Source organism: Bos indicus, chromosome 9 (genome assembly GCF_029378745.1).
Source record: "Bos indicus isolate NIAB-ARS_2022 breed Sahiwal x Tharparkar chromosome 9, NIAB-ARS_B.indTharparkar_mat_pri_1.0, whole genome shotgun sequence".
Classification (NCBI taxonomy): Eukaryota; Metazoa; Chordata; class Mammalia; order Artiodactyla; family Bovidae; genus Bos; species Bos indicus.
Window position 1 is genome coordinate 69597653 of NC_091768.1, and position 14071 is coordinate 69611723.

A 14071-nucleotide genomic window follows, 5' to 3' on the forward strand; every position below is an offset into this window, starting at 1 on the left:
CTCCCGAGCCACCCAGGAAGCTCCAGTGAAGGTGTCAGGAGTATTAAAATTAATGTAAAATACTAAATACAATTTGAAGGTGTGTATACTAGCTAGCAATGACTCAGATTTTTATTTTAATGCAGTCTGTACAAACAATGTGCTTGAGTTCCAAATGGGCTATAATTATTTTTTCCCTGTTTGGTCTTTCTAAACCCTAATTTTTCACTTAACAAAGCTCCTTGTACGAGTCAAGAACAACAGCCTTGCCTTGTGATTTCCAGCAAGCACAGCACAATTATCTAACAAATAAATATCATGGCATGGATTGTTTTGCACCACATGCATAAGAAATTTATGGATTTAAATTTAATTTGAAAACACAATGAATCCAAGGTACTATTCTCAACACAGTTGGGTAGATGAAGATTAAAAAGTCCCACTCTATAAATTTAATCTGTCTGCAGGGTATATTATGCTGTTTTAAGTCAAAGAGTGTTCCAGAAAGAGACTAACAAAATTTCAAATAAGATGGGTAATTTTTTTTAATATCCCACTTCCAAAAGGAATTTAGAAAAGGGGCTTTTGCTCTCACGTAGTACCTAGAAAAAAATCATTTGACCAATGACTTGGAAAAATTAGCAGTGATTTCAGTACATCACAAAGGTCTTATCTTCTATCACAACCTGCTTTAGCATGCTTTAGTTGTGTTATAATGCATTCTGTCTGAATTACTTGTTAGATGGAGGATAAGATTATTTCTACTTTCTTAGTCCACATGATGATGAACTCTGATGATTTGAAACGGTTCACTATGGCAGAATGCCTTCTGTTTCCAGTGCTAAGAATCCTATTTAATGGCAAATTATAAAATCTCTGAGTAGCTCTCAGATGAAATAGTTTGTTTGTATTCTCCATAACAAATCCTTCCTTTGAAGTAACTGCTATTTCAGAGGAGACTGTAGGCATTTAAAAAATCTGGGTCACTCCTCATGCACTCCAGAAAGAAATCTATGATAGACAAGGCCTAAGGACCTATCTATGGCTACTGGGAACTGTGGGAAGTTGTGAATAAAGGAGGTGGGGGGTCCAGAGTGGCTTTCAGACTCTGACTCTCAGCACCAAGATTGCCAAATACTGAAAACCGTGGGTGGGAAAAAAGTGAAAAAGAGGTCTTTGTGCAAATGTATAATTAGAATGCTAATCTTATTCACACTAATAATGAGGATGTTCATATCAAGGAAAGGATGACAAAGGAATTGGTTTACATGGGAGGATAATTAAAGCTCAGCAAATAATATTTTTTCCTTTAACATTGACCATTATTGAAGGAATAGTCACATTAATGTCTTTTTGGTTAAAAATTTTTAAAATGTCTCACATTGATATTTATTAGGGCCAAAGATCATTCACAATATTTACCTTTGAAGGGTCAAGGATTCAAGTGGCAGAAAGCAAGAGGATTACTTTCTAGGTTATCAAGGTCACACAAGTACATACACAAACTCGGAGATAACTCTTGGTGCTTTTTATTTTCTTTATGTTTCTTTTAATATTTTCTAGATATAAGAAGCACATTGTATGGTGAGGCAGTATAAGTAAGAGTGCAGACACTGGAGCTAGAATCATAGCTAGACTCTGCCAATTACTGCTTTGGGAACTTGGGGAAATTACCTCAATTCTCTGTGTCTCACCTATTCGTCTGTACATGGGGTTTAACATCAGAATATAATCAGAGTGCTGATCATACTCACAAAAACTGAATATTTCGACATTTGAATATAAATTGGGTGGTTGTGAACATTAAACCAGTTAATATAGTAAATTAACAGCATCTAGTATGCTAAAACCTTCAATAGCTATTGGCTGTTAATAGTTTTTACTTAGTGACTTAAAAAAAGACAAAAAAGTTTTAGTATTACTTGATGATGATGATGATTAGTGAATATTGCCAAATTCATTTCTACCATTTAACAGCTTCTGGATTATTTCTCCAGATTGACATTTACCAACCTGGGTAACACCTCCAGTACTTACTGAGCATCTGCCCCCTGCCTCCTAAGCACATTGGCTGGTACAGTGGGGCTCACTGAAGATGCTCTGAACTTGGGTGATACTGATTTATAGGTGTAATTGTTTGGTAGGGCTGCCATAGCAAGGACCACAGATGGATGGTTTAAACGACGGAAATTTATTTCCTCACAGTTCTAGAGGCTAGAAGTTCAAGGTCGTGGTGTCCACAGGATTGGTTTCTTCTGAGGATCTTTTTCTTTGGCTTGTAGGTAGATGTCTTCTGATGGCTTCACGTGATTTACCCTTTACCTATGTCTGTCTGTGATATCCTCTCTTCCTTCAAACCTACTGGACTAAGACACACACACACACCTCCTCATTCTACCTTAATTACTACATTGAAGGTTCTAGCTTTGAATAAGTCACATTCTGAGGTACTGAGGCTTGGGACTTCAATATAGGAATGGGAGAGGGCAGGGGGCACAGTTCAGCTCATAACAAAGAGTTTTGCTTTCTAGGTGGAAGATGGAAGATAATGATGAAGGCACTGCAGTCGGCTGTCAGCAGATTCAGCTCAGTATTGCCTCGAGGTTTGGCATCAATCCTGTTCTCCCTCAGAGGATTTTACGAAGTTCTGGTTCAATAGCTCAAGTGACTGCTTGCATCATATCACTCTTTCTCTGACTTTTTGATACAGTTCTGACAATAACAGCATCTACCTCGTATACAGCAACTTAGTACATGCCAAGCACTATGTGAAGTGTTTTATTTGTATTTCAGTTTCCTTCTTGATGACTCTAGGATCCACTTAATTCACTCTTAAGGCAATGTTACCTAAAAGAAACATGGTCAGCCATCACAATATAATTGTAAAATTACCATACTCATGACTAGAATTTCCTCAATACCTTAAGAGATTATATACAATATATACAATTATGTGTATAAGATCTTCCATCTATTTATGTTTTTATTTTTATTTTTTTGGCCACACGACATGGCATGTGGGATCTTAGTTCTCCACCCAGGAATGAGACTCCGTGCTCCATGCATTGGAAGCATGGAGTCTTAGCCACTGGACCACCTGGGAAGTCCCCTATCTATCTTTTTAAAGGCAATATTATTAAAAGCCCCTTTCCCTCCTATCCACTTTTCTAGTATCACCATATCTCTAGTCTCTCTCTTCTCCAAAATTCCTGAAAATTTCTTCTCTTATCTTTGTCCTAGCATAGGCACATCTTAGTTATATTCCTCCTGATTTTCTATCCCAATTCTGTATCACAAAAGCTCTAGGGACAGCTATGACAATAACAGGCATTCCTTGGAAGATATGGGAGCAAAATGAACTAGAGGCCACTGGCAGAATCTCCTTTAGCAGACAAAGAAGGGGACCGGCTGGGCATTCTCAGGATGATAAATTGCTCCTCACGTGAGCGTTGCCTTTCTCAATCCTGACACCAGCTCTGGGCTAGGTTCTATTCTTATCTCCGTTTTCAGATGAGTAAAATGAGGCTTAGAGAAATTAAAGAGCAAGGAAGTATCAGACTCTGAACTTGAATGTAGGCCATCTTATTCCAAAGCCTACACCCTTCATCACTGCCCACATGGAAATTTAATGTGGCTGGTATGTTTGCCATTATTCTTGGCCACCCATCATTTGAATGTCCTTGCATCCGAGAGTACTCCACATTATTTTCTGAGTTCATGTGCTGTGATAGAAGGTGGCAGTGCCTATATCCACTTTTGCAGCATCCCTTTCAGCTAGGGCATGGCGCATGCACTTGGCTCTGTCAGTCCTGTGCCACTGCCTGCCCTCTACTTCCAACCCCATCAATGCCCCTAAAGTCACACAGATGTTGCTTTAGAAGCTAATGACACAAAGAAGCAGAAGCCATATATAACGCACTCTGGGGACAGCGGCAGCTGCATATTTTATCCGCAGCTGGTAGTGTCTGAGGCACAAGCAGTGCTTGGCATCATCCCTGGATCAGGTTTACCTTGTGATTTGGCAGGTGGCCCTGTCTGAATGCCCCCAGGCCTGCTTCTCTGGCTTACCCAGAGATTCTGTGAGTCATCCAACACCATTGTAATGAATCCTCTTTCTGCCTAATTTAGCTAGATATAGTTTCTATTGCTTGTAAAGATGAACTCAAACTGATTTGAGTGCCAATGGAGCATTTTTGTTTGTTTCCATCAAGCTACATTAGTCTCCAATTTCTTCCAAGAACATTCCTTGCCTTATCTTCCAAAGAACTTCTCTCTCACACTTGTTCCCAGGAACTAAAATTATGTCTATAAGGTTTCAACATGTGACCGAACCTGGCTTGACACTTGCTACTAGACCAACTAACGTCACTGCTTTCCCGACATCGCCTGGTCCTCACTCCCATGCATCAAGTGCCTACTGCAGATACGACTGTAAAGATACAGAATACGAAAGAGTGCAAAACCCAGAGCTCACTGTCAGGAACAGAGAGCTGGGTCCTGTCAATGAGACACATGCACTGACTGAATTCTATAGCATCCCCTTCCTCTGCTGTCTCCTTTCCAATTTTCTTTTCATAGATTTTGAATGTGCCAAACCATAAATCCCACTTGATGTTTTTTATATAACAATCACGGTGAAAATATTTATGAGAGAGTCAAGATACTTTTGGCTGACAGTGACTGAAATCTGGCTCATGCCAACTTAGGAATTCTGTGACTCCTGAGGATGAATATGGCTTCAGGCATGGCTAAATCCAGGTGCTTCAACTGTATAACCAGGGCTTGGGCTTCCCTGGTGGCTCAGACAGTAAAGAGTCCACCTGCAATGGAAGATACCTGGGTTTGATCCCTGGGTTGGGAAGAGTGCCTGGAGAAGGGAATGGCAACCCATTCCAATATTCTTGATTGGGAGAATTCCATGGACAGAGGAGCCTGGCCAGCTACAGCCCATCAGGTCGCAAAGAGTCGGACACAACGGAGCAATTTTTTTTTCCTTCTTCTTCTTTTCTCTGTCATTTCCTCCCTTAATGGGTCTCTCTACTTGTCAAGCAAGATGGTTATCTGCCTGTGCTTAGATGCTCAGTCATGTCTATAGCCCCAGACAGTTTAATGACAAAACTGTCTATAGCCTGTTAAACTGTAAAACTGTCTATAGACTGTGTAACTGTTTAACTGTCTGTAGCCCCAGACAGTTTAATGACAAAAGTATAAAGAGTATTTTCCCCAAACTCTGAAATACACCTTTCTGGGGAGGATTCTGATGAGCTAGCCCATGTTTGTGGTGGAAGAGGGTGGAGTGCCATAGTGGACAGATTTACTGGGTCAGCATACTGAATTTGGCACATAAATCTCAGTGCAGCAGTCTTACCCCTGGGAAATGACTGCTGACAAGAGAGCTGTCTAGCTCCTGCTTTGCGTGGTGGCAAGACTGTGAATATGTAAACAAATAGGGAAAATCTTTCGGGGGAGGAGGGGCTGAGTACTATGAAGGGAATAAAGGAGAAGGATATCTTGGAGCAGGATTGGCTTAATCCATTACTTCAATCATATCACTTAAGCAGAGAAGGCACCAAGCCCAAATCTCATTTTGTCGCTATTTTTCTAAAGATGACTTTGAATGACTGATCTTTTAGAGCACACAGTGGTCTCTTCTAAGATGGAAATATTTTAGAAGATAATATGAAATGAATCTGAAAAGAATCATTATCAGTGACTTAATTAAGGAACTAGTCAGTATCACTTAATAAACAATAAGGTAGAAATGCCTTAGCAGCTTTCCCTCTGCTCAGAGCTGAAGGAAGATTTTAGCCAAGCACATTCTGCATTGCTGGGGACATGGTAGGCTCTCAATGAAAGTGAGTGTTGTTCAGTTGTGTCCGACTCTTTGTGACCCCATCGACTATATAGTCCATGGAATTCTCCAGGCCAGAATACTGGAGTGGGTAGCCTTTCCTTTCTCCAGGGGATCTTCCCAACTCAGAGATCAAACTCAGGACTCTCACATTGCAGGCAGATTCTTTACCAGCTGAGCCACAAGGCTCAATAAATGTCACTAAAATTTTGGGGAAAGGTGGGCAAGACGATTCGCTGGTTTGCTCTAAATGGAAAGGGGGAAGATTAATGAACAGAAAAGGGAAAGGGAAAGAAAGAGAGATCTAGAAAGATCATGGCAATCTGGTTCTAATTAGGTGAAAATGCTTGCTAATGGATAGAGAAATGTGTTTAAGACTGTGGTGACGACTCTACCACACAATTGCACTCATCTCACATGCTAGTAAAGTAATGCTCAAAATTCTCCAAGCCAGGCTTCAACAGTATGTGAACTGTGAAATTCCAGATGTTCAAACTGGTTTTAGAAAAGGCAGAGGAACCGGAGATCAAATTGCCAACATCTGTTGGATTATCAAAAAAGCAAGGAAGTTCCAGAAAAACATCTATTTCTGCTTTATTGACTATGCTAAAGTCTTTGACTGTGTGGATCACCACAAACTGTGGAAAATTCTTCAAGAGATGGGAATACCAGACCACCTGACCTGCCTCTTGAGAAACCTGTATGCAGGTCAGGAAGCAACAGTTAGAACTGGACATGGAACAACAGACTGGTTCCAAATCGGGAAAGGAGTACATCAAGGCTGTATATTGTCACCCTGCTTATTTAACTGATATACAGAGTACATCATGAGAAATGCTGGGCTGGATGAAGCACAAGTTGGAATCAAGATTGTTGGGAGAATTATCAATAACCTCAGATATGAAGACGACACCACCCTTATGGCAGAAAATGAAGAAGAACTAAAGAGCCTCTTGATGAAAGTGAAAGAGGAGAGTGAAAAAGTTGGCTTAAAGCTCAACATTCAGAAAACGAAGATCATTAAAAAGCAGAGACATTACTTTGCCAACAAAGATCCGTCTAGTCAAAGCTATGGTTTTTCCAGTAGTCATGTATGGATGTGAGATTTGGACTATAAAGAAAGCTGAGTGCCGAGGAATTGATGCTTTTGAACTGTGGTGCTGGAGAAGACTCTTGAGAGTCCCTTGGACTGCAAAGAGATCCAACCAGTCCATCCTAAAGGAAATCAGTCCTGAATATCCATTGGAAGTACTCATGTTGAAGCTGAAACTCCAATACTTTAGCCACCTGATGTGAAGAATTGACTCATTTGAAAAGACTCTGATGCTGGGAAAGATTGAAGGCAAGAGGAGAAGGGGATGACAGAGAATCAGATGGTTAGATGGCATCACCGACTCAATGGACATGAACTTGAGTAAACTCCTGGAGTTGGTGATGGACAGGGAGGCCTGGCGTGCTGTAGTCCATGGGGCCACAAAGAGTCAGACATGACTGAGCGACTGAACTGAACTGACAACTCTTTCACTTAAAGTTATTTGTAAAATGTTTAGACAAATTGGCTTTTCGGATGCTTAAAAATTAGTCAAAATTTTTGCTTTCAGAAAGATGGAATAGGCACATTTCTCCCTATTTCTTTTGAAAGTACAACTAAAAGTCCTGGACATGATATTTATAGGAAACACAAGCAGACTCTGAAATGTGGAAAGAAGAAGGCAAACTGCCTAGGGACCTCGGGACACAGGAAAGAAAGATACATGGTGAGTTCTTTGGATTTTGTTTTAGTTTCATGTATCTCAGACCAGGCGCTGAAAGAACCATCACCCAGAAAAGCCCGTGAGTGTAGATTAATCCACCAAAAAAAAAAAAAAGCCCTGACAAAAGTCTGCTCTTTCTAGCCAAAGAATAAGGAGAGGAGCAGCCTAGCAAAACAAAAACTTTTAGACAATAATTATTCTACTTCAGCCTCACCCCTACCCGTCCATCATCCATCAGGTTAAGTGGGGAGTCTAGACTCTACCTCTGTTAGGCTATAAGGAGTCGATTTTCCTGCTAGGATGGTGTCAGAGAATGCTGATGAAAGAACGAGAGCTTTCACCCCTTCAGTACAAGATCCGTTCTTCATGGTATCAGTAATGGCCAGTGGAGGGCCTGGACTTCTACCCAGCCCCATTGCAGAGAGAATGTTTACTGGAGAGGCAGGCCTTTCATCAGTGCCCGGCAGTAACAAGGTCACTCCCTTCCCTGTGGTGTTAGTGGAAGCCACATGGGGAATAGAATCGAAGCAGTCCAACCCTGACAGCCAGGGAAGTATCCAAGGAGGCTGGGTGGGTACCTGGATCTCCTGGCTGCGGCCAGTAGTGATGAAGAGGCTCCTCACCTTTAATGGAGACCAAATGGGGAACTTGAACTTCTTCCCCCACCTGGAGGTGGTGCCTCCCCTTCCTATGCTGGAATGGTGTCAGTGAAAGCCAGCTAAAAGAGAAAGCTTAAATAAGGGCTGGAGTCTCATAATGTAATACCCAAAATGAACGGGTTTCAATCCATAATCACTCATTATATCAAGAACTAGGAAGATCTCAAACAGTGAAAAAAAACAATAAATAGATACTGTATTTTGCTAGGGCTGCCATAACAAAATCTCAGAGACTGGGTGGCTTAAACAACAGATATTTATTTCTCAGAATTCTGGAGGCTAGAAGTCAAAGATCAAAGTGTTGGCAGCTTTGCTTTCTCCTGATAGCTCTCTCTTTGGTTTGCACATGGCCATCTTCTTGTTGTATCCTCACATGGCCTTTACTTTATGCACACACACCCCTCGTGTCTCTTCCTCATCTTGTAAGGATGCCATCATATTAGATTAGGGCTCCACTCTATTAGCCTTTCCCAGGTGGAACAGTGGTAAACATTTGCCTGTCAATGCAGGAGATGCAGGAGACCTGGGTTCCATCCCTGGGTTGAGAAGATCCCCTGGAGTAGGAAATGGCAACCCACTCCAATATTCTTCTTGCTTGGAAAATTCCATGGACAGAGGAGCCCGGTGGGCTACAGTCCATGGAGTTGCAAAGAGCAGGACAATCACCTCTTTGAAGACCCTATTTCTAAATACAGTCACATGGATTAGGGCCACATATAAGACCTCATTTAACATTAACTACTTTCTTAAAGATCCTATTTCCAAATACAGTTACATTCTGAGGTGCTGGAGGTTGAGACTTCAACAAATAAATTTAGGAAGGTGCTATCATCACATAATAGATGCCAACATTAAGATGTCAGAAATTTTAAAATTAATGACTAAAAATGCAGCCATCAACAAATGCTTCAGTAAGCAGTTATGAACACACTTGAAACAAATAAAAAATGAAGCCTCAGCAAAGAAATAAAAGTCTCAACAATGCAAGAGTAGTTGTAAAGAAGAACCAGGTGGAAACTTTGTAAGCAAAAAATATAATAAAAATATAAAATATAACATTTATATAAAATAAATGAAAAACTCAGTGCATAGATTCAGCAGAAAACGGAAGAGTCAGAGAAAAGAATCAATGAACTGGAAGAAAGAACAGTAAAAATCTCCCAGTGTGAGCAATAGAGAGAAAATAGACTGGGAAAAAGCTCTAATTCTCAGGGATCTATGGGGCTACAACAAAAGATTTAACATTTGTTATCTTGGAGGTTTGGGAGAAGAGGAGAGAAAGAATGAGACTGAAGAAGTACTCAAAGAAATAATAGTCAAAAATCCCCCAGATTTGGCAAAAAGCCATAAATCTATAGGTTTCAGAAGCTGAGTAAATTCCAAAAAGGGTAAGCACAAAGACATTTATAGCAAAACACACCACATTTAGACTTCTGACTACTAACTACAACTAGTAAATGGCTAACTGTGCTCTTCTGCACATTTTGTTTGTAGGAGGTTGGCAGAGCAGTGATCGAAAAATGGATAAACTAAGATCAGGGGACCTGGTTTTGAACTTCAGATACACTATACCAACAGGCTCATCCTGGAGAAAACTACTGCATCTCTTTGTGTTTCAGATCTCTCATCTGAAAAATGGGGTAATAATATGTCCCCCCCCACCCTGCTCCCATAGAAGTGTTGTCAGAATTAAATGAGAAAATTTACATAAAATAATTGTCACATAGCAGGCACTCAATAAGTTCATTTTCTTTCCCCTTCCCTACTCCTGACCTCTCTTAATCAATAAGAAGGCCAAGAGCACTAAAGTTGGAATATCAAAGCCTTCAGACCAAACTAGCTAAGCTCTGATTCCAATTATGAGAAGATTCATTGCACGTCCCAAATTTTTGCTGTTAAAATGGTTATTTTTTCCTTCAGTTGATCCTTCAGCATACCTTGTTTCTTTTTTGTGGAAACAGTTTTAGCCTCCTGGTCTTAACCAGGAGTCAGACAATCTAGGGCTAGGCTCTGGGTCCACAATTAGGTCAGTAAATTACTCAGGGTCCTTAAGACTCACTTTCCTCAAATGTGTTACAGGATACAAGTATTCCTACTGCCCTAGGGCTGCTGTCCTGATTAATGAGTTAGCATTCGTAAAGAGCTTGGAATTGTGCCTGACCTAGGGAAAGTGCTCATCGGGGACAGTAATTATCTGTTGGACAGATATGCATAGATTATCCTAACACCTGGGGACCGACCATACCTAGGAGCTACTTCTTCTCCACGGAATTAGCCTTAGAGCCTGATCCTCACGCAGAGTTGCTGCCCCTGATCTTGCCTTTCCACCCTTCACCCATACTCCTTCATTGGTGGAGAGTTTAATGTCTCAGCAAGTGGGGTACACTTTGAATATAAGTTCCAACTGAATTTGGTTAGAGGTATAGGTTTTAGAAAAGGTAGAAGAACCAGAGATCAAATTGCCAACATCTGCTGGATCATCGAAAGAGCAAGAGAGTTCCAGAAAAACATCTATTTCTGCTTTATTGACTATGCCAAAGCCTTTGACTGTGTGGATCACAATAAACTGTGGAAAATTCTGAAAGAGATGGGAATACCAGACCACCTGACCTGACTCTTGAGAAACCTGTATGCAGGTCAGGAAGCAACAGTTATGAGTGAACATGGAACAACAGACTGGTTCCAAATAGGAAAAGGAGTATGTCCAGGCTGTATATTGTCACCCTGCTTATTTAACTTATATGCAGAGTACATTATGAGAAACCCTGGAAGAAGCACAAGCTGGAATCAAGTTTGCTGGGAGGAATATCAATAACCTCAGAAATGCAGATGACACCACCCTTATGGCAGAAAGTGAAGAGGAACTAAAAAGCCTCTTGATGAAAGTGAAAGTGGAGAGTGAAAAAGTTGGCTTAAAGCTCAACATTCAGAAAACGAAGATCATGGCATCTGGTCCCATCACTTCATGGGAAATAGATGGGGAAACAGTGGAAACAGTGTCAGAGTTTATTTTTTGGGGCTCCAAAATCACTGCCGATGGTGACTGCAGCCATGAAATTAAAAGACTCTTACTCCTTGAAAGGAAAATTATGACCAACCTAGATAGCATATTCAAAAGCAGAGACATTACTTTGCCAAAAAAGGTCTATCTAGTCAAGGCTATGGTTTTTCCAGTGGTCATGTGTGGATGTGAGAGTTGGACTGTGAAGAAAGCTGGGTGCCAAAGAATTGATGCTTTTGAACTGTGGTGTTGGAGAAGACTCTTGAGAGTCCCTTGGACTGCAAGGAGATCCAACCAGTCCATTCTGAAGGAGATCAGCCCTGGGATTTCTTTGGAAGGAATGATGCTAAAGCTTAAACTCCAGTACTTTGGCCACCTCATGCGAAGAGTTGCCTCATTGGAAAAGACTCTGATGCTGGGAGGGATTGGGGGCAAGAGGAGAAGGGGACGACAGAGGATGAGATGGCTGGATGGCATCACTGACTCGATGGACGTGAGTCTGAGTGAACTCCGGGAGTTGGTGATGGACAGGGAGGCCTGGCGTGCTGCGATTCACGGGGTTGCAAAGAGTCGGACACGACTGAGCGACTGAACTGAACTGATAGTGTACTAGGGTTCTCCAGAGAAATATAATAGGATATATATGTACACACACCCACATATGGAGAAGTAGAGAGAGAGAGAGAGATTTATTCTAAAGAATTGGTTTATCCATCACCAATTCAATGGACATGAGTTTGAGCAAACTCTAGGAGATGGTGAAGGACAGGAAAGCCTGGCATGCTGCAGTCCATGGGGTTGCAGAGAGTTGGAGATGACTGAGTGACTGAACAATGACAACAAATGTGAAGGCTGGCAAGTGTGAAATCTATAGGGCAAGTTGGTAGGTAGGGAATTCAGAGAGTTGACATTGAAGTTTTGAGTCTAAAATCTGCAGTCTGGAAACTCAGGTAGGGTTTCTATGTTGCAGTCTTAAGGATAAATTTCTTCCTTCTTTCTTTGCAAAACCTCAGTCTTTGGTCTTAAGGCCTTTGATTGGATGAGGCCCACCCCTGTCATGGAGAGTAATCTGCTTCACTCAAAGGAAGGAAGTGTTAGTCGCTCAGTCGTGTCTGACTCTTTGCGACACCATGGATGGTAGCTCACCAGGCCCTTCTGTCTATGGAATCCTGCAGGCAAGAATACTGGAGTGGGTGGCCATTCCCTTCTTCAGGAGATCTTCCCAACCCAGGGATTGAATCTGGGTTTCCTGTATTGCAGGCAGATTCTTTACTGTCTGGGCCACTTTCACTCAAAGTCTACCCTTTAAAATGTTCAGTTCAGTTCAGCCACTCAGTTGTGTATGACTCTTTGCGACCCCATGGACTGCAACACACAAGGCTTCCCTGTCCATCACCAACTCCCAAAGCTTGCTCAAACTCATGTCCATTGAGTCAGTGACACCATCCAACCATCTCCTCCTCTGTTATTTCCTTCTCCTCCTGCCTTCAATCTTTTCAAATGAGTCAGTTCTTCGCATTAGGTGGCCAAAGTATTGGAGTTTCAGCTCCAACATCATTCCTTCCAATGAATATTCAGGACTGATTTCCTTTAGGATGGACTGGTTGGATCTCCTTGCAGTCCAAGGGACTCTCAAGAGTCTTCTCCAGCACCACAGTTCAAAAGCATAAATTCTTCGGCGCTCAGCTTTCTTGATAGTCCAACTCTCACATCCATACATGACTACAGGAAAAACCATAGCTTTGACTAGACAGACCTTTGTTGGCAAAGTAATGTCTGTTTTTTAATATGCTGTCTAGGTTAGTCATAAATGTTAATCACATCTAAAAGATACCCTCACAGCAACATCTAGACTGGTGCTTGACCAAACAACTGGACACCATAGCGTAATCAACCAACACATAAAAGTAACTGTCACATATGGAGGAACTAATCTGACATTTATGCAAGCTATATGCCTTATTTAATGTTTGTGACAAATTACATGCTATTCTTCCAACTAGGTGACTACTTGAGGGCTTAGTAAATTGTCCAAAAGTGCAATATTAGAATGAACGAGTCATTTCTATAAAGAGTGCAACATCATGTACAGTTACTCCTTGGGATCCACAAGGAATTTGTTCCATGATCTTTGAGGATACCAAAATCTGTGGATTCTCAATTCCCTTTTATAAAATGGCATGGGATTTGGTTAAAATCTATGCAATCCTCCCATATACTTTAAATCACCTCTAGATGATTATGATGCCTAATACATAGTAAATGCTATATCAGTAGTTGCTGCACATAGCAAAATCAAGTTTTGCTTTTTGGAACTTTCTGAAATTTTAGGGGGAATATATTTGATTCACAGTTTGTTGAAGCTGGGATGTGGAACCCAAGGCTATGGAGGGCTGACAGTACTGTTGTCTTTCAGAATGTCAGTTGTCTGACTCTGTTGACTTCAGGTAACTGTCTGCTGCTGACCTAGTGCAATGATGAGGCCAACAGATGGTGCGCCTCTTGGGTTTGCAGCAAAAATACTTGATGGGTGGTTTTCTTTTTCCTCCCATAAATGCACTGTCTACTTCAATTCTGCTGGAGACAATTTTCATTTCTTCAGTTATGTTGCATATTTAATTTTATTCTATGATGATTTAATGTTACTAATAGATCAGTATTCTGGGCAGCTCCTAAGCTAACTCAGACTATAATTGGCTCTGTTGTAATAGACTCAGTTGGCAAGTCTGACTAAAACACAAGGATTATTAGTCCTTTCTGATAGCAGAAGCACCTCTGAATTTGAGCCATTCCTGATCTATTTCACACATATCTAAGCTGAAGGCCT

At 41.2% G+C, this 14071-nt stretch overlaps 1 long non-coding RNA gene across 1 annotated transcript; it reads right to left on the minus strand.

The window, feature by feature from the left end:
• Window positions 1-2149: 2149 nt before the first annotated feature.
• LOC139184936 (uncharacterized) lies at window positions 2150-11222 on the minus strand. Its single transcript, XR_011568493.1, has 2 exons — window positions 8208-11222; window positions 2150-2826 (listed from the first exon to the last, which is right to left on the minus strand). It is a non-coding gene; the product is annotated as an uncharacterized lncRNA (long non-coding RNA).
• Between the last annotated feature and the right edge of the window lie 2849 nt (window positions 11223-14071).